Raw genomic sequence first — 22,841 nt, forward strand, 5'->3', positions numbered from 1 at the left:
ATAGCTACTATCAAAGATTTTATATTAATGTTAATTATTACTAATATTAATATAGAATTAAATGTTAAAATAATTAATATTTAAATATTTAATATAAAATATTATTAAAATATTCTCTCTCACCGTAATAGATCAATTTTGACAAGTATTATTTTTAGGAAATAAATATCTCCAGGAAGCATCATTATGAAAAGTCCTAACTGTGTAATACTTTATCTAGTAACAACTTAGCAGAAGTTATACGACAGCTGAGACTGTGTGGACTGTGCACCTGAGAGGCATCTAGCAAACAAAGGCAGTGAAGGTTGATGGGACACTGCAAGGAAAGGCAGGTGCCAGTGGCAATCTTGGCATACGTCACAATTTTGCTTGAGACAAACTTCAATACCATTACAATTTTCCTCATATGTTATCACTGGCCCAGTATGAATATACCCACATCTGAGGGTCTTATATAGCGGGCTCATGCCCCAGCTCCAGCCAGAAACAAAATGATGCTCCCATCTACATAGATGTAAGCCAAGGCAATTGGGAGAGGGAGGTGCATGAAGGACCAGCACACACTCTTCTCCATTTCAAGATATTCTAAATGCAAGGGAGAAAATGAATCTTAATATCTATTAACTGATGCACTGATAGAACAGAACACCAGGTGGATTACTCCCCAATGTAATGCTCAGATATATTTAAAGGAATGTACCATATGACTATAAAACAATAATTATCAATCCAAACTAATGACAGCTCTAGTTTTAGAAAACAAGGAGTTTCTAATTATCTCACTGAAGGCTACTTAATCTCAAAGTAAAGTACATTTCTGTTTTTTATTATTTTAAAAATAAATATACCATGTGAAACATTCCAAGTGAGTATTAGAATGTACAGCAAAGACTGGTTATAAGAGCTCTATGTAAACAACTCTCAACAAATGGAGCATTTGTATCCATTCATGAATTGAATGTTAGACAGAAATCCATCATCAGAATTCATGCTGAATGAAACAAGAGACAGACCCATAATTAGAATTCTTCTAGTTGCAAGCTATGGTCTTAATGAACACTACTGCTCAGATACCTCCTTGCCCAGCAGTTCTCAACCCTGGCTGCACGTTAGAGTCATTTAAGGATCTTTTTACAAAAGAATCCACACTCACAGATTCTGATTTCATATTATATAAGTGAGAAATAGACATTAATTTGTTTTGTACTTTTTATTTTAAAATAATTTTAAACACAAAATAAAATTTCAAGAAGAGTACGAAGAGATCTCATATACTCTTCATCCAGATATTCCACTCAAGTTTTTCCAACTATCACAAAATGTCATTTATGGGAAAATAATTAAAGTAAGGATGATGTGTTGCACTTGGTTGTTACAGCTCTTTAGTTTAATCTGGAAGAGTTCCACATTTCTTCCTTGATCTTAACAATGTTAGTATTTTTAAATATATTCCAGTTGTTGTGTGGAATGTCCTTCAAATTGAATTTGTATGATTTTTTAATGACTAGATTTGGCTTATGCATTTCAGAAGAAATACCACTGAGTGAGACTATCTTTGCTCATTGTTTCCCATCAGGTGGCACACAATCATCTCTGGTGATTTTGATCACATTAACTTTGATCACATTATTGAGATCTTGATTGTGGTCTGCTAAAGTTACTCTACTGTAAAGTAACTCTTTTTTCCCATTGTACTTATAAGTATTTTAGGGGGAGATATTTGAGACTATATAAATATCCGCTTTTTCACTAACTCCACTGATATTCTTTGTTGGCTGAGTTATTACTACGATGGTTGCAAATGATTTTCCTATTCTACCATTCTTTCTACATTTATTGTTATTTCAACTGTAAGTAAGAGATTTTTCTTCTTCACATTGATGTGCTCATGGTGGACTCAAAGATTTCTTTATATATTCCTCTTTTACTCAGTGGGATATAATCCAGTACTACCCATTACTATCAGCATTTACTTAGATGCCCAAATTGGTCTAGATATTGCAGTGGCAGCCCCTTCAAGCTTGCGTCTGTACATGGCCACATAAGTATTTGAATACTTCCTTATCTCTATCGTAGCAAGTGGACAGAGATAGGAAATAAACACACACACACACACACACACACACACACACACTCTATTTTTGTATTTAACTTCTCTATATATCTATATATAGATATCTAAAACCATAAGTTCACATCTATATTACTAATTCCAATCAAATACCACATTGTTCATTATTTCTTCCATTTCATATTTGTCACTTTGTTCTCTGACAGTCAGAAATCTACTTCTGGTATCCCTAATAGGATTATTCTTTGGCTAAATCTCTTGTAACCAGTCTCCAGGTCCTCTAAGGCTGCTGTACTCATTTAGGACTTCCTAATGGCTTGTGGACTGGAGGAAAAGAGGGAAGAAAGGAGAGGAATGAAGGGACAGGGAAAGAAAGAGAGGAAAGGAGGGAACAAAGGATGGAAGAAAGGGAGAGAGGAAGGAATAGGACATTAACATTTGTAAAATTCCTTAGGTGAAATTCGTAACTAGCTTTGAAATCATCCATGCTATTCCTTTTGCAACCAATCCTTCCTGCATTTAGCTAATAGTATTATCTTCTCAGATTTACATAAGGAAATAAGAGCAGATTTCTACAAATTTTAACTGTTGTCACTAACCCTTTGGTGTCTTACTATAGTTTTCAATGACAATATGAGAGTCAGAGTTGAAAATTGTTTCTTTTTGCAGGTAGGCCTGCCTACCAAAAAAATGACCAGAGCAGTGCTCCACAATTGCAAAGAAAACTTTCCCTCTACATCTTGGCAAATCAATATGCAAATTACTACATCTCAAATGAGCCCGATCTCATGTACTTAGAAGTAGCACAAATCTGTAAATGCAGATTAGGGTCTTCTACTTTTCCTGAATGGTTCAAAAACTCATTGTTTCCTTTTTTTCTTTCAATAAATGAGATATAATTCTTTATTTTCCTGTCCAGAGAACATAGAGAACAAACTATGGCTTTGAGTATAATCAAGGTCATTTCTTTTCAATGTTTTACTCTTAAAAAATCGAAAGGTTAGGCTTGAATTTTTGACCCAACAAGGAATATACTGGATTTTAAAAGTTTTCTTATTTATTTCAGTAGAGAAATAAATTCCAAAAGATTCTGACATAACATCAAGAAAATCTGTCCCCAAGGAAACCTATGTCTAGGGAGAAAAGAGAACATTTAGAACGTATTTCAACTTACTGAAAATCAGTGTAGATTTGAACAGATGATAAACATTTTGCTTATCATAATACACAAGGGTCATGAGGAACATAGATTTACATCCTCAGCTAAAAACATTTCAAGAGTTACTGTCAACGAAATACGCTGTCATGGTGGGAGTTCTGAGCACTGTGGGTTTAACGACACTGTACAGTGTCATCGACCAGTAGAAGTTGATGGCTGACGTTAGGGCATCATTTTCCTCTACTGCTCCTGCCCTATTAGACTACCCATCACCCAACTCCCTTCCAGGAATTTTGTCACTTTACCTGTTCTCCAAACCTAATTCTGACTAAAAATCCTAATGGTTAAAAGCTCAAATAGATTACTATATGTTTCATAAAGTCTTCTTCACTCTCCTCACATTCCCTCCCAGTGGGAAGTGACTTCTCCTTACTTTTACTTCTTTATTCTCAATTATTTTATTTGCCATTGCCTCATTTATAGACGCTTAGATGGTCTTCTGAATGTCAGCAGCCTTTTCTTATTTTTAGCTCTCACAAAATCTAGCACAAAGTTGAACATGGTAAAAGATCAATAGCTATTTGAGTAATAAAGCTGAATACAAATGCTGACAGGACATTTCATCCCATAGTCTGTTTGATTGATTGTACAATATCTCTACAGTTAGTTAAAGCAAAAGTTCATGGTGTTGCTACATTTTCTAAAATGTAAAAGTCCAAGAAGAATGTTAGCAAAGAGAGGTTTGGTCAAATAACTCTCAAAAGAGATAGATGAGTTAGATAATATTAGGCATCACTGTAACTTTTCTATTTTATCACCCATTGAAGCATGACGTGCTGTGTAACAGGCAGTATAAACTCTCTGATATCATACCTGCATAGAAAGAGAAGGAAAAATGATGAACACACTGCCCAAGTAAAAAGATTTGAAAATGTCATAATATAAAGGCTAAATCATTAGGTCCATAACTTTCCCTGGAATTTACTTAGTACAGAAAATGTAAGATGCTCTTATAACCCCTTCTTGTCTTTGAAGCCTTCACCAGATGATGAGAAAAATAATTATAATTTCCTCCTAACCCATTCTGATTGAACATAAGTTCTTTTTTCACTCACCTTCTCTTATTCCTCATCCGCACATCATATATATAGCACTACCTTTGGGTAGCTCTTCCAATATTGTCCCATATATACAACCTCAGTATCTGCAGTTTGGAATTATGCCTAGAGATTATGTTTACTTCTTACAGAATGTATATTTATCACACACACACACACACACACACACACACACACACACACACACACACACACACACACACACACACACACACACACACCCCTAGGCAACAGTTCCAGTGCACAGAGTTATTGTGTGACGCTATGGACCGGTTCAGTTCTCTAACTAGGAAGGTAGACTATAGGTTTAACTATCTTCTGGTGGATATAAGACTGGACCTTTTGAGTATACACAGGCATGTCTCATTTTACAGTGCTTTTTAAAAATTGAAGCTTTATGGCAACCCCATGTAAAGCAAGTTCTTGTGCCATTTTTCCAAAAGCATGTGCTCAATTAGTGTCTCTGTGTCACATTTTGGTAATTCTCACGGTGTTTCAAATCTTTTAATTATTATATGTTAAGGTGATCTGTGATCAGTGATCTTTGCTGTTACTATTGTAATTGTTTGGGGGTACCATGAACTACACCCATTTAATATGGCAAACTTAATGAATAAATGTTGTGTGTGTTCTGACTGCTTCTCCTATAGGTTGTTACCTCATCTCTCACCCTCTCCTTGGGGCTCCTATTCCCTGAGACACAATATTGGAATTAGGCTTCTGTATGTTCTGCATATTAATTCTTTGTAGGATGGGTAATTTGCAAATATTTTCTCCCATTCTTGTTACCTCTTCGCTCTGTTATCTCTTTTTCTGTGTAGAAGCTTTTTAATTTGATGTAATCTCATTTGTCTATTTTTGCTTTTGTTGCCTGTGTTTTAGAAGTCTTTTCCATAAAATTTTCACCTAGACCAATGTCTTTGGGTATTTCTCATATGTTTTCTTCTAGTAGTTTTATCATTAAAACTACTAGTAGTTTATCAGGTCCTACATTTAAATCTTGAATCAATTTTGTATTGATTTTGATATATGATGAGAGATAGGGGTTTAGCATCTTTCTTCTGCATATGGATATCCAGTTTTCCCACCACCTTTTATTGAAGAGGCTGTTCTTTTTCCAGTGTATGTTGTAGAGCCTTTGTCAAAGATCAGTTGGCTGTAGATATGTGGAACTTAAACAACTCAACAGCAAAATAATAATAATAATAATAATAATAACAACAACAACAACCCGACTAAAAAATGACCTGAATAGATATCTCTCAAAAGAAAATATACAAGTGACCAAAATGTATCTGAAGAAATGTACAACATCATTAATCATCAGGGGAATGCAAATCAAAACAATAATGTGATATCATCTCATCCCAGTTAGGATGGCTATTATCAAAAAGACAAAAAATAAAAAATGTTGAAGATGATGTGCAGAAAAAGGAACTCTTATACACTGTTGGTGGGAATGTATATTAGTACAACTGTTAAGGAAAACAGTATGGTGTTTCCTTAAAAACTAAAAGTAGAACTACCATAGTGTCCCACAGTCCCACTGCTAGGTATTATCTAAAGGAAAGGAAATAAGCATATTGAAGAAATATCTGCACCCCCATGTTTATTGCAGTTATATTCACAATAGCCAAGATATGGAGTCAACCTGCGTGTAAATTGATAGATGAATGGACAGAAAATGTGATATACGTACACAATGAAATACTACTCAGCCATGAAAAAGAATGTAATCTTGTCATTTGCAGCAACATGGATGAGTGTGGAAGACATTGTGTTAAGTGAGATAAGTAAGGCACAGAAAGATAAATACCACATGTTCTCACTCATATGTGAGAGATAAAATAAAAAAGAACAATAAGTTGAACTTATAAAAGTAGAGGGTAGAATGATGGTTACTAGTGACTAGAAAGAGGAGGAGGAGGGAGAGGAGACGGGGAGGCAGTTTAATGAACATGAAATTAGACCAAGGTAGAAAAATTAAGTCCTAGTGGTATGTAGTAGTGCTAAGTGTCTATAATTAACAATAATTTATTTTATGTTTTCAAATGGCTAGAAGAGAAGAGCTCAAATGTTCTCATCACATGATGATGAATATGCTAATTACCCTGATTTAATCATCACACATTTTATGTATGTGTTGATACATAATGCTGTGCCTCATAAAAATGTACAATCAATACATTTCAATTAAAAAATAAATTCCTGGGCTGAACCCATAGCTCACTCTGGAGAGTGCAGCACTGGAAGTGCAGCAGCACTACCGAGCGCCGAGGCCACGGGTTCGGATCCTATATAGGGATGGCCAGTTCGCTCACTGGCTGAGCGCGGTGTGGGCGACGCCAAGCCAAGGGTTGCAATCCCCTTACTGGTCACAAAACAAACAAAAAAATAAATTCCTTTATAAAAAAAGAACTTAGGCCAATTAATAACCCTACAATGGCCTCTAAGTGTTCCAGTGAAAGAAAGAGTTACACGTCTCTCACTTTAAATCAAAAACTAGAGATGATTAAGCTTAGTGAGGGAGGCATGTCAACAGCCAAGATAGGCTGAAAGCTAGGCCTCTGTGCCAAACAGTCAGCCAAGCTGTGGATACAAAGGAAAAGTTCTTGAAGGAAATTAAAAATGCTACTCCAGTGAACATATGAATGATAAAAAAGCAAAAGAGCCCTATTGCTGATATGGAGAAAGTTTGAGTGGTCGAAGAGATCAAACCAGCCACAACATTCTCTTAAACCAAAGCCTACTCCAGAGCAAGGCCCTAACTCTTTTTTGATTTTATGAAGGCTGAGAGAGGTGAGAAAGCTGCAGAAGAAAAGTTTAAAGTCAGCAGAAGTTGATTCATGAGGTCCAAGGGAAGTCATCTTCATAACATACAAGCATAAGGTGAAGCTGCAGTGAGTTATCCAGAAGATCTAGCTAAGATCATTGATGAAGTGGCTACACTGAACAACAGATTTTCAATGTAGATTAAACAAACTTTTACTAATATTGAAAGATGATACCATCTAGGACTTTTAGAGCTAGAGAGCAGAAGACAATGCCTGGCTTCAAAGCTTCAAAGGAAAGGCTGACTCTTGTTAGGGGCTAACACAGCTAGTAACTTTAGGTTAAAGCCAATGCTCACTTAGCACTTTGAAAATACTAGGGTCCTAAAGAATCATGCTAAATCTACTCTGCCTGTGCTCTGTAAATATAACAACAAAGCCTGGATGATAGAACATCTTTTTACAGGGTGGCTTACTGAATATTTTAAGCCCACTTTTGATTCCTACTGCTCAGAAAAAAGATTCCTTTTAAAATATTACCACTCATTGAAAATGTGCCTCGTCACCCAAGAGCTCTAATGGAAATGTACAAGGAGATTAATGTTTTCATACCTGCTAACACAACATTCATTCTGTACCTTATGTCTCAAGGAGTAATGTCAACTTTCAAATCTTATTAATACATTTCATAAACCTCTAACTGCTATAGTGATTCCTCTCATGGATCTGGGCAATGTAAGTTTAAAACCTTCTGGAAAAGATTTACCATTCTAGATTTCATTAAGATCATTTGTGATTCATGGGAGGAGGTCAAAATATCACCATCAAGTGGAGTTTGAAAGAAGATGATTCCAGCCCTCATGGATGACTTTGAGAAGTTCAAGACTTCAGTTGAGGAAGTAACTAAAGATGTGGTGGAAATAGCAAGAGAACCAGAATTAGAAATGGAGCCTGAAGATGTGACTGAATTGCTGCAACCTCATGTTAACACTTGAATGGATAGGGAATTGCTTCTTACGGTTGAGCAAAATAATGGTTTCTTGAGATGGAATCTACTCCTGTAAGATTCTGTGAACACTGTTGAAATGACAACAAAGAATTTAGAATATTACATAAACTCAGTGTAAGGTAGTAGCAGGATTTGAGAGGACTGACTCCAGTTTTGAAAGAATTTCTACTGGGGGTAAAAATACAACAAACATCATCATACATTACAGAGAAATCTTTTGTGAAAGGAAGAGTCAATTGGTGTAGCAAACTTCATTGCTGTCTTATTTTAAGACATGGCACAGCCACCCCAGCCTTTAGCAACTGCCACCCTGATCAGTTAGCAGCCATCAACACTGAGGCAAGACCTTCCACCGGCAAAGATTATGGCTTGCTGAAGACTCAGATGGTTGTTAGCATTTTTTAGCAATAAAGTATTTTTAAATTAAGGTCTGTACATTGTTTTCATAAACATAAAGCTATTGCACACTTAATAGACTATAGTATAGTATAAATATAACTTTCATATGCACTGGGAAACAAAAAAATTTGTTTGATTTGCTTTATTGCAATACTCATTTTATTGTGATTGTCTGGAACCAAGCCCACAATTTCTCCGAGATATGCATGTAGAGACTTTCATTAAAAGCTTTTGAACCAAAAGAACATGTAAATGTTGATGCAATTAGCCCAAATTCTCTGAGATGGTAAAAGGAATGTATCATGAGGATATAGAAATGGGAGTGTTGGGGTGTTCCAAGGAGTTCACTTACCCTGATAGTTTCAGTAATACTCCTGCACTACCTACATTTGGAGTTCAGATTATTAATTCTCTCAGTGTGAAATACATAAATTAAATAATGCCTATATTTTATTATTGTATAAGTGAATAATATGTAAATTGTAAAATTATGTAAATTTATAGTATGTATAAGTAAATATAAATAAACACATTACATAAATTTATTTATTTGTTTATTTTAATAGGTTATGAATATTCATGAGATACAGCGCTGATTGTCACCCCTCGTGCCAATGATTTGAGGGCCAGATTCATACTGGCAGCATGCCCATTACCAAAAATTACATTTGTCCCCCCACCCAATTATCCCCAAACTCCCTCTCCTTCCCTGTTTCCCCCCGACTCCACTTTGCAACCCAAGGAATGTTCTCTCCCTCTGCAAGTTCAATGCACTACTGTTGTCTATTTCCTTCTTTCTTTCTCTTTTAGCGCCCACATATGAATGAGCACATGCAGTATTTATCCCTCTGTGCTTTGCTTATTTCACTCAACATAAGTTTTCCAGGCTCATCTGTGTTGTTGCAAATGGGAATATATCATTCATTTTTATGGCAGAGTAGTATTCCATGGTGTATATATATACCACAGATTCCTTATCCAATCATCCATTGATGGACATTTATGTTGGTTCCATGTCTTGGCTATTGTAAGCAGAGCTGCAATGAACATGGGAGTGCAGGTATCCCTTTGACATGATGATTTCCATTCCTCTGAGTATATACCCAGAAGGGGGATTGCTGGATCATATGGAAGATCTATCTGTAGTTGTTTGAGAAACCTCCATACTGGTTTCTATAGTGATTGTACTAATTTACATTCCCACCAATGGTGTAGGAGTCTTCCCTCCTCTCCACACCCTTGCCAGCATTTGTTATTCACTGTCTTTTTGAGTATAGCCAGTCTAACTGGGGTGAGGTGGTATCTGAATGTAGTTTTAATATGCATTTCCCTGATGACTAGTGATTTTGAGCTTTTTTTCATGTATCTGTTGTCCATTTGTAGTCTTCCTTTGAAAAATGTCTAGCTTCTTCGCCCATTTTTTTGTGTGTTATTTGGGTTTTTTACTGTAAAATTACTTGAGTTCCTTGTATATTATAGATATTAATCCCTTGTTGGATGCATAGCTAGCAAAAATTTTCTCCCACTCTGTCGGTTGCCATTTCACTCTGTTGATCATTTCCTTTGCTGTGCAGAAGCTTTTTAGTTTGATACAGTCCCATTTGTTTATTTTTTCTTTTGATGCTTGTGTTTTCAGGCTCATGTTCATAAAGTCTGTGCCCAGACCTAGTTGCTGAAGTGTTTCACCTTTATTTTCCCTTAGTAATTTTACAGTCTCAGGTCTTATATTTAAGTCTTTAATCCATTTTGAGTTGATTTTAGTGTATGGTGAGAGATGCATATCTAGTTTCATTCTTCTGCATATGGATGTCCAGTTTTCCCTGTAGCACTTTTTGAAGAGGCAGTCTTTTCCCCTATGTAGATTTTGTTGCCTTTGTCTAATATCAGATGACTGTAAGCCTGAGGGGCGATTTCTGGGTTCTCAATTCTACTCCACTGGTCTGAATGTCTATTTTTATACCAGTACCATGCTGTTTTAGTTACGATAGCTTTGTAGTATAATTTGAAGTCAGGTAGTGTTATGCTTCCAACTTTTTTTTTTTTTGCACAGGATTGCTTTGGCTATTTGGGGTCTTTTGTTGTTCCATATGAAAGGTAAGATTGTTTTTCCCAATTCTGTGAAGAATGTCATTGGTATTTTGATGGGGAGTGCATTGAATCTGTACATTGCTTTGGGTAATATAGACATTTTCATAATGTTCATTCTTGCAATCAAAGAGCATGGAATATCTTGCCATCTTTTTGTGTTTTCTTTAAATTCTTTCAGAAGTTGTTTGTAATTCTCTTTGTAGAGGTCTTTCTCCTCCTTGGTTAAATTGATCCCTAGGTATTTCATTTTTTTCATAACAATCATAAATGGGCTTACTTTCTTTATTTCTCTTTCTGTTAGTTCATTATTTGAGTATATAAATATAACTGATTTGGGGGCATTTATTTTGTATCCTGCAACATTACTGAAGTTATTAACAAGCTCTAGGAGTTTTTTGACAGAGTCTTTAGGTTTTTCTATATATAGTATCATGTCATCTCCACATAGGGAATGTTCGACTTCATCTTTTTCATCTGGGTTCCCTTTATTTCTTTCTCTTGCCTGATTGTTCTGCCTAGTACCTCTAGTACTATCTTAAATAGAAGTGGTGAGAGTGAGCATCCTTGTCTTGTTCCTGTTCTTAAGGGTAAGGCCCTCAGTTTTTCCCCATTCAGAATAATACTGGCAGTGGGCTTGTCATAAATGGCTTTTATTGTGTTGAGATATTTTCCTTCTATACCTAATTTTTGAGAGTCTTTATCAAAAAGAGATGTTGAATTTTGTCAAATGGTTTTTCAGCATCTATTGAGATAATCATATGGTCTTTGTCCTTGAGTTTGTTGATGGGATGAATAACCTTTATTGACTTTTGTATGTTGAAATATCCTTGCATCCCTGGGATGAATCCCACTTGATCATAGTGTATAATTTTTTTAATATGTTGCAATATTCTGATTGCTGGTATTTTGTTGAGGATTTTTGTATCTATGTTCATCAAGGATATTGGCCTGTAATTTTCTTTTTGTGTTGTGTCTTTATCTGGTTTTGGTATCAGCGCTATGTTGTCCTCACTGAATGAGTCTGGGAGAGTAGCTTCTGTGTCAGTGGTTTAGAATAGTTTGAGGAGAATTGGTATTAACTCCTCTTTAAAAGTTTGATAGAATTCAGCTGTAAAGCCATCTGCACCCAGACTTTTCTTTGTTGGAAGATTGCTAATTACTGCTTCAATCTTGTTGCTTGTTATTGGTCTGTCAAGGTTTTCTGTCTCTTCTTGGTTCAGTCTTGGTAGTTTGTATGTGTCTAGAAACTTATCCATATCTTCCAGGTTTTCATATTTGTTCTCATACAGTTGTTTATCATAGTCTCTAATCGTTCTTTGTATTTCTGTGGTATCAGTTGTAATGTCTCCCTTTTTATTACTGATATTTGTTATTTGGGTCTTCTCTCTTCTTTTTGTTAACCTAGCTAATGGTTTGTCTATTTTATTTATCTTCTCAAAAAACCAACTTTTTGTTTTGTTTTTCTTTTTTATTGTTTTTTTGAGTCTGTTTCATTTAGTTTTGCTATGCTCTTAATTATTTCTTTCCATCTACTACCTTTAGGTTTGGATTGTTGTTGTTTTTCAAGTTCTTTGAGCATAGTGTTAGGTGGTTTATTTGAAGTCTTTCTGTTCTTTTGATGTAAGCATTTATTGCAATAAATCTGCCTCTTAGTACTGCTTTTGCAGTATTCCACAGGTTTTGGTATGATGTATCTTTATTTTCATTAGTTTCTGAAAAGTTTTTGATTTCCTATTTAATTTCTTCTTGGATCCATAGGTCATTCAGGAGCCTATTATTTACTTTCCATGTATTTATATACTTTCCAGAGTATTGCTTATTATTATTATTATTTTAATTTTATTTTGTTGATATACATTGTCGCTGATTATTGCTCCCCATCACCAAAACCTCCCTCCCTTCTCCCTCCCCTCCGTCCCCCCAACAATGCCGTTTCTGTTTGCTTGTCGTATCAACTTCAAGTAATTGTGGTTGTTATATCTTCTTCCCCCCCCGTTTTTTTTTTTTTTTTTTTTTTTTTGTGTGTGTGTGTGTGTGTGTGAATTATATGTTAATTTTTAGCTCCCACCAATAAGTGAGAACATGTGGTATTTCTCTTTCTGTGCCTGACTTGTTTCACTTAATATAATTCTCTCGAGGTCCATCCATGTTGTTGCAAATGGCAGCATTTCATTCGTTTTTATAGCTGAGTAGTATTCCATTGTGTAGATGTACCACATTTTCCGTATCCACTCATCTGATGATGGACATTTGGGCTGGTTCCAACTCTTGGCTATTGTAAAGAGTGCTGCGATGAACATTGGGGAACAGGTATACCTTCGACTTGATGATTTCCATTCCTCTGGGTATATTCCCAACAGTGGGATAGCTGGGTCGTATGGTAGATCTATCTTCAATTGTTTGAGGAACCTCCATACCATTTTCTATAGAGGCTGCACCATTTTGCAGTCCCACCAACAATGTATGAGAGTTCCTTTTTCTCCGCACCCTCGCCAGAGTTTTGCTTATTATTAATCCAATTTTAGTACATTGTGGTCTGAAAAGATACTTGAAGTGATTTCAATTTTTAAAAATTTGCTGAGCCTAGATTTGTGACCTAATATGTGGTCTGTCCTGGAGAATGTTCCATGAGCTGATGAGAAGAAAGTATATTCTTTAGTTGTTGGGTGAAATGTTCTGTATATATCTGCCAGGTCCAGTTGGTCTAACATGTAGTTTAAATCCTGTGTCTCTTTATTGATTTGTTTCCTGGACGACATGTCCTATATAGTGAGAGGGGTGTTCAGGTCACCCACTATTAACTTATTAGGGCCTATTTCTTTCTTTAGGTCTAAGGGTGTTTGCTTTATATATCTGGGTGTTCCAGTATTGGGTGCATATATATTTATGATTGTTATATCTTCTAGCTGGGTAGATCCTTTTATCATTATATAATGGCCTTCTTTATGTTTTTTGGCTTAAAGTCTGTTTTATCTGATATAAGAAGAGCTACTCCTGCTCATTTTTGGTTTACTTGATATATTAATTTTGGTTTGCATGGTATATCTTTGTCCATCCCTTCACTTTTACTCTGTGTGTGTCTCTATAGGTGAGATGGGTCTCTTGAAGACAGCATATACTTGGGTCTAGTTTTTTAATCCAATCAGTCAATCTGTGGCTTTTGAATGGCAAGTTTAATCCATTCACATTTAGGGTGGTTATTGACACATATTGTCTAATTCCTGTCATATGATTGCTTTTTGTTTAAATATTTTACATATCTTTTGATCTTTACTTCCCCTTTTATTTCTCTTCTTCAATGTTAGTTCAATATTTGAGGTGGCATGATTTACCTTCTTGCTTAATCACTGGTATTTTTGATTTAACCGCAGATTTTGTTCTTTCTTGTGTATCCATCATAGTGACATTCATTATTCAGATTTCAGATGAAGGACTCCTTTGAGAATTTCTTGCAGGGCTGGGCATGAGGTGGTGATCTCCCACAATTTTTGTTTGTCTGGGAAATAAATTATTTTTCCCTCATTTCTGAAGGAGAGCCTTGTGGGTAAAGAAGTCTTGGCTGGCATTTTTTTTCTTTTAGTGTTTTGAATATATCATTCCACTTTCTTCTGGCTTGTAGGGTTTCAGTTGAGAAGTCTGCCATTAGTCTGACAAGGGTTCCCTTGTAGGTGACTTGATGTTTGTCTCTTGCTGCTTGTAGAATTCTCTCTGTCTTCTCTCTGTCTTTGAGCTTTGCAAATTTGACTATAATGTGTCTTTGAGAGGATCTTTTTGGATTGAATCTGTTTGGGGACCTTTTGAGTTTTCTGCATCTGAAGGTCTGCATCTCTCCCTGTCTCTAGGAAGTTTTCTGTTATTATTTCCTTGAATAGGTTATCAATACCTTTTCTTTTCTCCTCCCCTTCTGGAATACCCACTATTTGGATGTTAGAGTGCTTAAGGTTGTCTGCTATCTCTCTTTGATTTTCCTCATTATTTTTAATTCTTTTTTTCCTTTTTTTTTTTTTTTTTTTTTTTGGTCTGCCTGAATTATTTTGAAAAGGCCATCTTTGAGATCTGAAATTCTGTCTTCTGCTTGCTCTAGCTTGCTGCTTCAGCTCTCTGTTATGTTTTATATTTCAAAAAGTGAATCTTTTGTTTCTAGGAGTTCTGGTACATTCTTTTTCAAAGTATTAATCTGTAAATTTCCTCCTTCATATTCTGGATATTTTTTCTTGCTTCCTTGTGTTCTCTAATTGAGTCTTCCTATAAATTTCTTCACGCTTTCTTAAAATCATTGCTTGGAAATCTTTTATAGACATTTCAAGGATTCCTTGTTCTATGGGGTCTGGAATTTGAGCATTACTGTATTCCTTTGGTGGTGTCATATCTTCTTGTTTGTTTGTAGTACTAGTATTTTTTTGTTGATGTTTGGTCATCTGGTAGAGGACTTGCTTCTTCTGTTACTCTGGGGTTGGCTATGAGGATAAAGACTTCCTCCTCCATTTGTAGTCTCTACTGGTGACTCTTCTTATATCAATGCAGTCAAGTGAGTGGCAGGTTGCCTGTAGAGTGGCCCTGGCTGCTACTGCGGTGGTGAACTGTCCTTGTGGTGACAGAAGGTGTGATGGTATCTATATTACACCACCTTGATTCCTTTTCTAGCTTTCCATGTCTCTAGACTGAGCCCCTAGTGCTGTGCAGGTCTCAGCTCACCTTGGTGCCTGCTGGGCTGTGTGCACTTCCTTCCCGCTCTCCCCTGGGGATGTAGACTGAGCCCCTGTGCCATGTGGGTCTTGACTCAGCCCCATGGCTGCTGGGCTATGTGTGCTTCCCTCTGGGCCTTAGACTGGGTCCCAGTGCCACAAGGGTCTGGTCTTGGCTCACCTCAGTGGCTGCTGGGCTTTGTGCACTTCCCTCCAGGCCTTAGACTCCATAAATTTATTTTTTAAAATGTACTCATATATGTGATGTGTATATATCCTATATATAAGGTATAAAGTATAGTATAGTATATTAGGTATACTATATATGTGTGTACTCTATGTGTAAATATATATATACTTTCATCTAAAAAATAAATATAACTCATGCTGGATCCTATCATCACAAATGCAAAAAGTACAATAGGCATTATGCTTAAAATAGATATTTAATGCAAAATTTATGAAACTATCAGAATACAATATTAATTGAAACATCAGTAAACTAATGAGGTCTAAAAGGCTGGAGTCCACTTGGTCAATATGCAGAATTATATTTAGGGAAAAAATGATTCAAATATTTAGTGCATATCCAGAAAAAAGTGGAAGATAAATCAAGTTTCATATGTCATACCCTATTTTCATTTCCTACAGAAGTTATTTAAATAAATATATGTATTATTCATTCAACCCAACTATCTTCCTGATATTCATAGGCACCCAAATAAAATAGAGTTTATAGGTATGCGTGTAAAGAATTTGTTCTCAACATTTCTTCAGTACTGCATTTAGGACAACCTATAAATGCTCACTGCTTCATTTTCAGGAAAGAAAAAAAAAGGAAGATTTTGAGTGATATAAGAAGAAGTTGTCTCATCTCATGTTTTCAGAATTGTGTTGAAGAAGTGGAGAGACAAGCACAGAGAAGCAGGTGTATGATGAAACTCACCAAGGTCACCTTTAGACAAAGGCTACTTCATAATTCCATGGTGCATCTTCTCTGAGACTGGAAGGTTGTTTTTTCATAACATCTTATGTGTGGGACCACAATTAGTCATTGCATTGTTCTTTTCTCATCTTTTTTTTGTAAGAAAGCTATCACCACAAGAACATCCTATGTTGCATAGCACAAAAGTAATCTTACCACATTCAATATTAGTTAATTTGTTCATACAATCTTCAGTCATTTATCCTACCTACTCTGGTCATTTCTGCAATTTTGACAGCCTTGTGACCTCAGGTGACCCTGTTTCCCCTCCAACTACACCTAAATCTCTCACTGATGCTAAGAATTGTATGTCTCTTTAATTTTCTTTGTAGCTGGTCCAATTTAAGATCATTAAATATTAACTGATAATGGCACACATGTAAATAGCTAATGGAAAGTGTTGAATGAGGAAATAGACATTTAAAATGTAAAGTGGCAGAATTTTTTTCTATTTTTTTAATAAAATCTACTTTATTATTCTTATTTTATCTTTAAGAAAAATAAAAACAAACAATTAAAATGTATTCCCTAGACTTATAAGATACTCATGTGCAAGGGTACTTCAAAAAGTTAATGGAAAAACTCAAATTATCTTGTAATTTTGCTTTTTTTACAAACTTTCTTCAGTACTATCTTTTCACAAACTTTTTAAAGTATGCTTGTAGAACATTACGGGATTAAAACAAATAAAAATAATTAACAAATCAAGAAGAGATGTGGAATTTACAGGTAATATAATTTTGTGATCCGACACGCACATGCATAAGGAAAAGGAATCATGGTGTTAACATGTAATTACAGTATAAACTTTCTATTGTCTTGCATGTTCCCCTTAATTTTGTTATATGTAAATACATACACATGCATCTATCCATATGTTAATCAGGAAAAAGTATTATTTATTTTTCAACATGTTTACATTGAAAAATGTATTACTCAAATTTGATCTTCATTAATATTCTTTCTATATATATTTCTACAAGGCTAACATTTATAGAACTAGGGAAATAATACAAAAATTGAAAAGGTAAAAACCTATTCACTCCCTGCTCAGGTAGAAAGTGATAGGTGGAACGTCTGCAGGTTACAGGAAGAGTCCCTCGGTGGAGACACATAGGCAACGTGAAGGTGGAGTTTTGTATGTGGTTATGAGGTTGTGATTCCTTGGACCAGAGATGTCTATGCCTCCTGGCACTTGTCACAGGACAGCCAGTGTCTCCATTTACAACCCAAATCTATGGTGTCTCACTTACTTCCATTCCATTTCATATCAGCCCCCTATATTTAACCTTATGTAAATCCCAAAGCATCTAATTTTTACCTGCTCTGTGGCCTGAGAAAAGTCACAACGTTTCTAACAATGTTAGAAAAACCAACACAATTGATTACTTTTTACTAGAAAAAGTGCTAACCACTCATGCTCATTTTATTGTAGCCACAATCCTATTTTTGTAGGTGATATTTTCACTTCCAGATTTATAAGATGAAAGTAAGATGTTGAAAGGTTTAAAAAACCTTTTGAGGCCACATAGCCATTAAGCAGCAAAATTGGGATTCAAACCCATTTATGCCTGATAAGGATGTCAGCACACTTAATCACTTTGCTAACTGAGGCATTAGGAGTACCAAAGTCACTGGGTTATGGGATGCAAATGGAAAGGCACATAAAGGTGAAGGTAAAATATTAATTCCTCAATAAATATCCTTTTGATTATTATTCATTTTCCCTCATGTTCCTCATATTTGCCTCCCAATTACTTGGTGAAGGTTTATGTATATCTTCTTGTCCTCATGACATAGGGGCCAGTAGAAAAGTGTGGGGCCAAGGAAGCAGTAGATAGGATGACAGGAATAACTGTAAAAAGGTCAAAATATGTTACAGACCCGTCAGAATTTTTGACAGTCTAATGATTTTTGCAACCTATCTACAAAAATACCCCGAAGCTTGAACTAGTCTAATGACTGTTTTTCTGAAATCTAAACACAGAGTCACATAATAGAGTGATTTAGAGGCAAATATAAATGAATTATTTAAGTCATAAATAGGACATTTGGATTACACATTGATCAGAAGCAAAACAAAACAAACAAAAATAATGTAGAACTAAACACTGTGAAATGATTTCTCTCTCTCTCTTTTCTCCTAGATGCCATTATCTTTATTTGTTTCATAGAATATTTTCTCCTTGACCTCCACCAGTAAAGTCAGTTTGGAAACTATTTCTAGAATATATATTTCTCATTACACTGTATTTATATGTTAGATACTAATGAAGTAGTAGCATTTTGAAGCACTTAAAGCTACCTTTAAAATTTCCTGTAAAAGTATAAATATTCAATGTGTATTTGTATCTATAATTCACTGCATGTAAATCACGTCTTTAAGGACTGTTTTGACACTTTGCTCTACATATATAGATGTGTTTCCAATAGACACGCTTTTTCTTTTGTGTAACAGTTAACTGATTCTAATCCTTCTGACACAGTCTACTTCTTACAAAAAATAAAAGCTTGGCTTCAGAATCAAAACACAAGGATTTAGGCATTATTGATGGTGATTTGTACCTGGAAGCACTCTGTAGCTTTCAGTAGAAATGCTGCAATGAAATATATCTCCCTTTTTACAACATATTTAAAGTATGTATGTATGTATGTGTGTGTGTGTATGGGTGTGTGTTATATCTGTAATATTCCTGATAACAAAACTATGCATTACAAGTTTTTCTATCCCTAATTTAAGGCTTACTCTTTTCAGTACCACCATTTTTCAACTATGCTCTTCCATGTCATCTATCTCTTCTCACCACGTTAACAAAGGATTTTGTTTATTGGCTCTCAGTAACTAAAGCCAATTACTGGTATGCATCACAAGTTTAGCAGTAAAAGGTGTGAGTCCTGTAGTCTATCTGGATTCACATCCCACACCCGTTGCTGTGGACTGAATTGTGTCCCCAAAATTCACATGTTGAAGCATTAATCCTCAATGTGGCTGTATTTGAAGATAGGGATTTGGGGAGGTAATTAGGGATAAATGAGGTCATCAGCGTGGGTCCTAATCCATTAGAATTGGTGGCCTTATAAGAAGTGGAAGAAAGGGAGATCTCTTTCTCTCTCCATGCACACACCCCCAGAAAATGCCATATGAGCACAATGCGAAGGCACCCATCTGCAATCCAGGAAAAGAGCCCTCACCAGAATCTGACCATGGTGGCACAGTCTCTGATTTCCAGCCTCCAAAAACCATAAGAAAATGAATTTTTTTCTGTAAGCCACTCAGTCTATAGCATTTTGTTACGGCACCCCAAGCAGAATAATACACCCACCATGCAGTAATGGTATTCTTCAGAAAACTATTCACCATCTCTGTGCCAGAGTTTTTTCACTTAAGATTAATATTATCATCTTCCATAGAAAATAGTCCTGAAGAGAAATGAAGTAATACATGTAAAACTCTAAGATTAGAACATTTTTTTCTCAGTCTACACACAACTCATTGATAACAATGATTTTTGGATCTGTATCTCAATCCTAGAACTCTTCTTTGAGCTCTAATATCGTATCTTTATCATTCCAAAGATATTTTTCTCCAAAGAAATCTCATGTATTTCAACCTTAACCTGCCCTAAACCAAACTCTTTATGTTTAGGCTCTACAAAACTTTCCCCAAATCTTCATTTACCCGTCTTCCTCTTTTTAATTAATAGTATCAGCTGTCCTCACAGCTGGGCCAGACAAACAATTAGAGAGAATCTTCAACTCTTTTATTTCCCGTTGTTTGAAAAGACTGTTCTACCTAAACAGTCCTACACCATACTTTTCTATCCTGCTAATACCACTTTAGATCAGGCCCGCATCTCCTTTCTCCCGTCCTATTGTAGAAAGCCTCCTAACTGCGCCTCCCTTGACAGCCTCACGATTTAACTTTCATGACCCCACCATAATTCTGCATTTCCATGTATTTCTGAAACTTAGATCTAGGATTAAAAATAACAAATAGTTAACCATCAATGATATCAGTGATTCCCAACTTCCCAAACCTAACAACACATACACCAGAAAGTTTTGATACCTTTAGCAAGCTGAAATTTAAGATTATCAAAAAACCTGCTCCCAGAATCCAGAGAAAAAGTTACTAAGTAAAAGGTTAAAGAAGCTGAAATCGCTTCCAGACGTTGAAAAAAAAAAATAGTGTAAAAACTCATTCTCCTTCCCCCATTATCTGCCCCTAAATCAAAGTTCTGGGCTCTGCACTAAGGAGAAAACTATTCTTGGAATTGAATTTAAAAGAACGAGTAATATAGTTTTATCTTATCTGTCCCAGAGGGACTTCACCTAAAGCTGGAATTAAAAGATCAAATTGGATTGACCCCCCCCTTGGCCCTTTTCGTCTATAAGTCCTGGATTCAGGTCAATAGCATTTGGCAAGAACTGAAAGAGTGCCCATCCATTCATTTCTTGTTCAATTGCCAAAGCACACTAATGTACACAGTTAAACTGTTCCATTTCATGTGCTATTAGAATTTATTTTCCCAAGTGACAGAAGAAACCCACTTTTCTATTTCCTTGAAGAGATGTAATTTACACCCTATTTCCATGTTAAATTACTTAAGCAGACATTTTTATTGGTGGAATTTTTTTACGCTTTATTTACAGTATAGTAAATGTTGAGGTTGAAAATAGCTCAAGTAAAAGAGAAAATTCAAATTTGAGAGGCATTCTATTCAGATATGTATTCTTATATATGAGCAAAGTATATGCAAAAACAGGTAAGTTTTGCTTTTTCCTCCACTATCCAAAGAAATAATTAACCAGTTGGGACTAAATATCATACAAGGTTTTAAGAGAAACACAATGAATGAAATGACATAGATACTGAATTTAGATTCAAATGTAGAATGAGGAAAGCAGAAAAAACTAGATTTGGCATTATAGAGGCAGAAATTGAAAAGAGCTAGGAATGTGGATAAATGTTTATTCATTATTGCATTCATCTGTGCATTCATTTAATATCATCTGCTCAGTGTCAAGAGTAGAGATTAAAAGAATAATCAGAAAGAAAACCTGACCTCAGGAATTTACAGGGTAATAAAATACATACCTGAGGAAACCATCCAGGATGCATGATGGTGAGTACTGTAACAGAAACAGATCATACCTGTTAGGACTCAAATAAAGAATAGTCACGACTCTCTAGCACCCCAAATACAGTACTTTCAAGACATCTTTGGTAATTTTGGTGAATGAAGCTTTTTGAAGGTGACAGAAATATTCTGTAATTTTCCAGGAATAGAAAATAAACCTGTATCAAGTCCTATTCGAATTGTCCTATGAATAGTATTTTCTCCTGCAGTACAGGAATATCACATGTACTAGAGTATTATGATAAATAGTGTAACATTACTTTACTTCTCCATTCAATTTATCTACTCATTGTACCTTTGCCATCTTCTCTGGTAAAAGATTACAATGATTTAGGTGTTGAGAGGCAGCCCATTAGTTTTAGGGTCCTCTGGAGAGCTGTCAGTCTGACTTTGTCTTCCTGCTTGAAAATTGCATTGTTATCAATAACCTTATTCACATCGAATAGGCTGGTTAATTTAGTAAGAGGTATATTAGCTTCAGAATTTAGTTACATGTGCTAGGTATTCTTATTATCTGTTGCATTGTTTTCTCCCAGTTTTTAATACCAATTCAGTGTTATCTTATGTTCCAACAATATGGAAAACTGAGACAAAACCCTTCTGTACACATTGTACTTTTCTTTCAAAGTAAAATTCCGATTTGGAAAGAGAGGGTGATGTTGATGATACTAAAATGCATATATCTCATGGCTCGAAATTGTTTTCTAGAGTCCACCAAGCTAAGCATTAACACTTATATTCCAGGACATATTATGTGTGAGAAAAAGAGAAAAGCAACTGCCTGTTTATGGGGTGCCAGAAAAGATACAACAATACATCTAAGAGACACCAACTTTAATTCCCCAAATATTTCCCAGTGCCTTCATCATTCATCAGGACATATCCACATATAACAAACAAAAAAGATACTGGAGAAAATGTAGACAAAATTGATTTACAAATAGAACTTCTTACATCAGAATTTTTATCTCAATTTCTGTTGACTGATAATGCACAATATTCTATTCAATAAGACACACTGAAAATTTCCCCTCTTTATTGACTCCTCACTTCGATGTACCTATAAACCTAATTTTAAGCAAAAAGTTAAAATTAAATTCTATCAGTTAGATGAACAGCTGATGTCATTTATTAACTATCTGCTATATACAAGAAGCTGTGCTAAGAACTTTACACACAGGACTTATTTTTCACAGCAATCTTGCAGGGTAGTACACATGAAAAACTGAGACACAGAGAATTCAAGTACCTTGGCCAAAGTCACCAAAAATTAAAATCACATCTCTTTGACGCTAAATCCTAAGCTTTTTACTTGGCCATATTCTTTCATTATTTAAAGAGTTTACTAACGTTTATTTTAAAAGAATACTCAGTTTATTATTGTGAATGAATTCTAATTTAGTAAGTTTATACTA

The sequence above is a fragment of the Cynocephalus volans genome, chromosome 2 (assembly GCF_027409185.1).
Source record: "Cynocephalus volans isolate mCynVol1 chromosome 2, mCynVol1.pri, whole genome shotgun sequence".
Classification (NCBI taxonomy): Eukaryota; Metazoa; Chordata; class Mammalia; order Dermoptera; family Cynocephalidae; genus Cynocephalus; species Cynocephalus volans.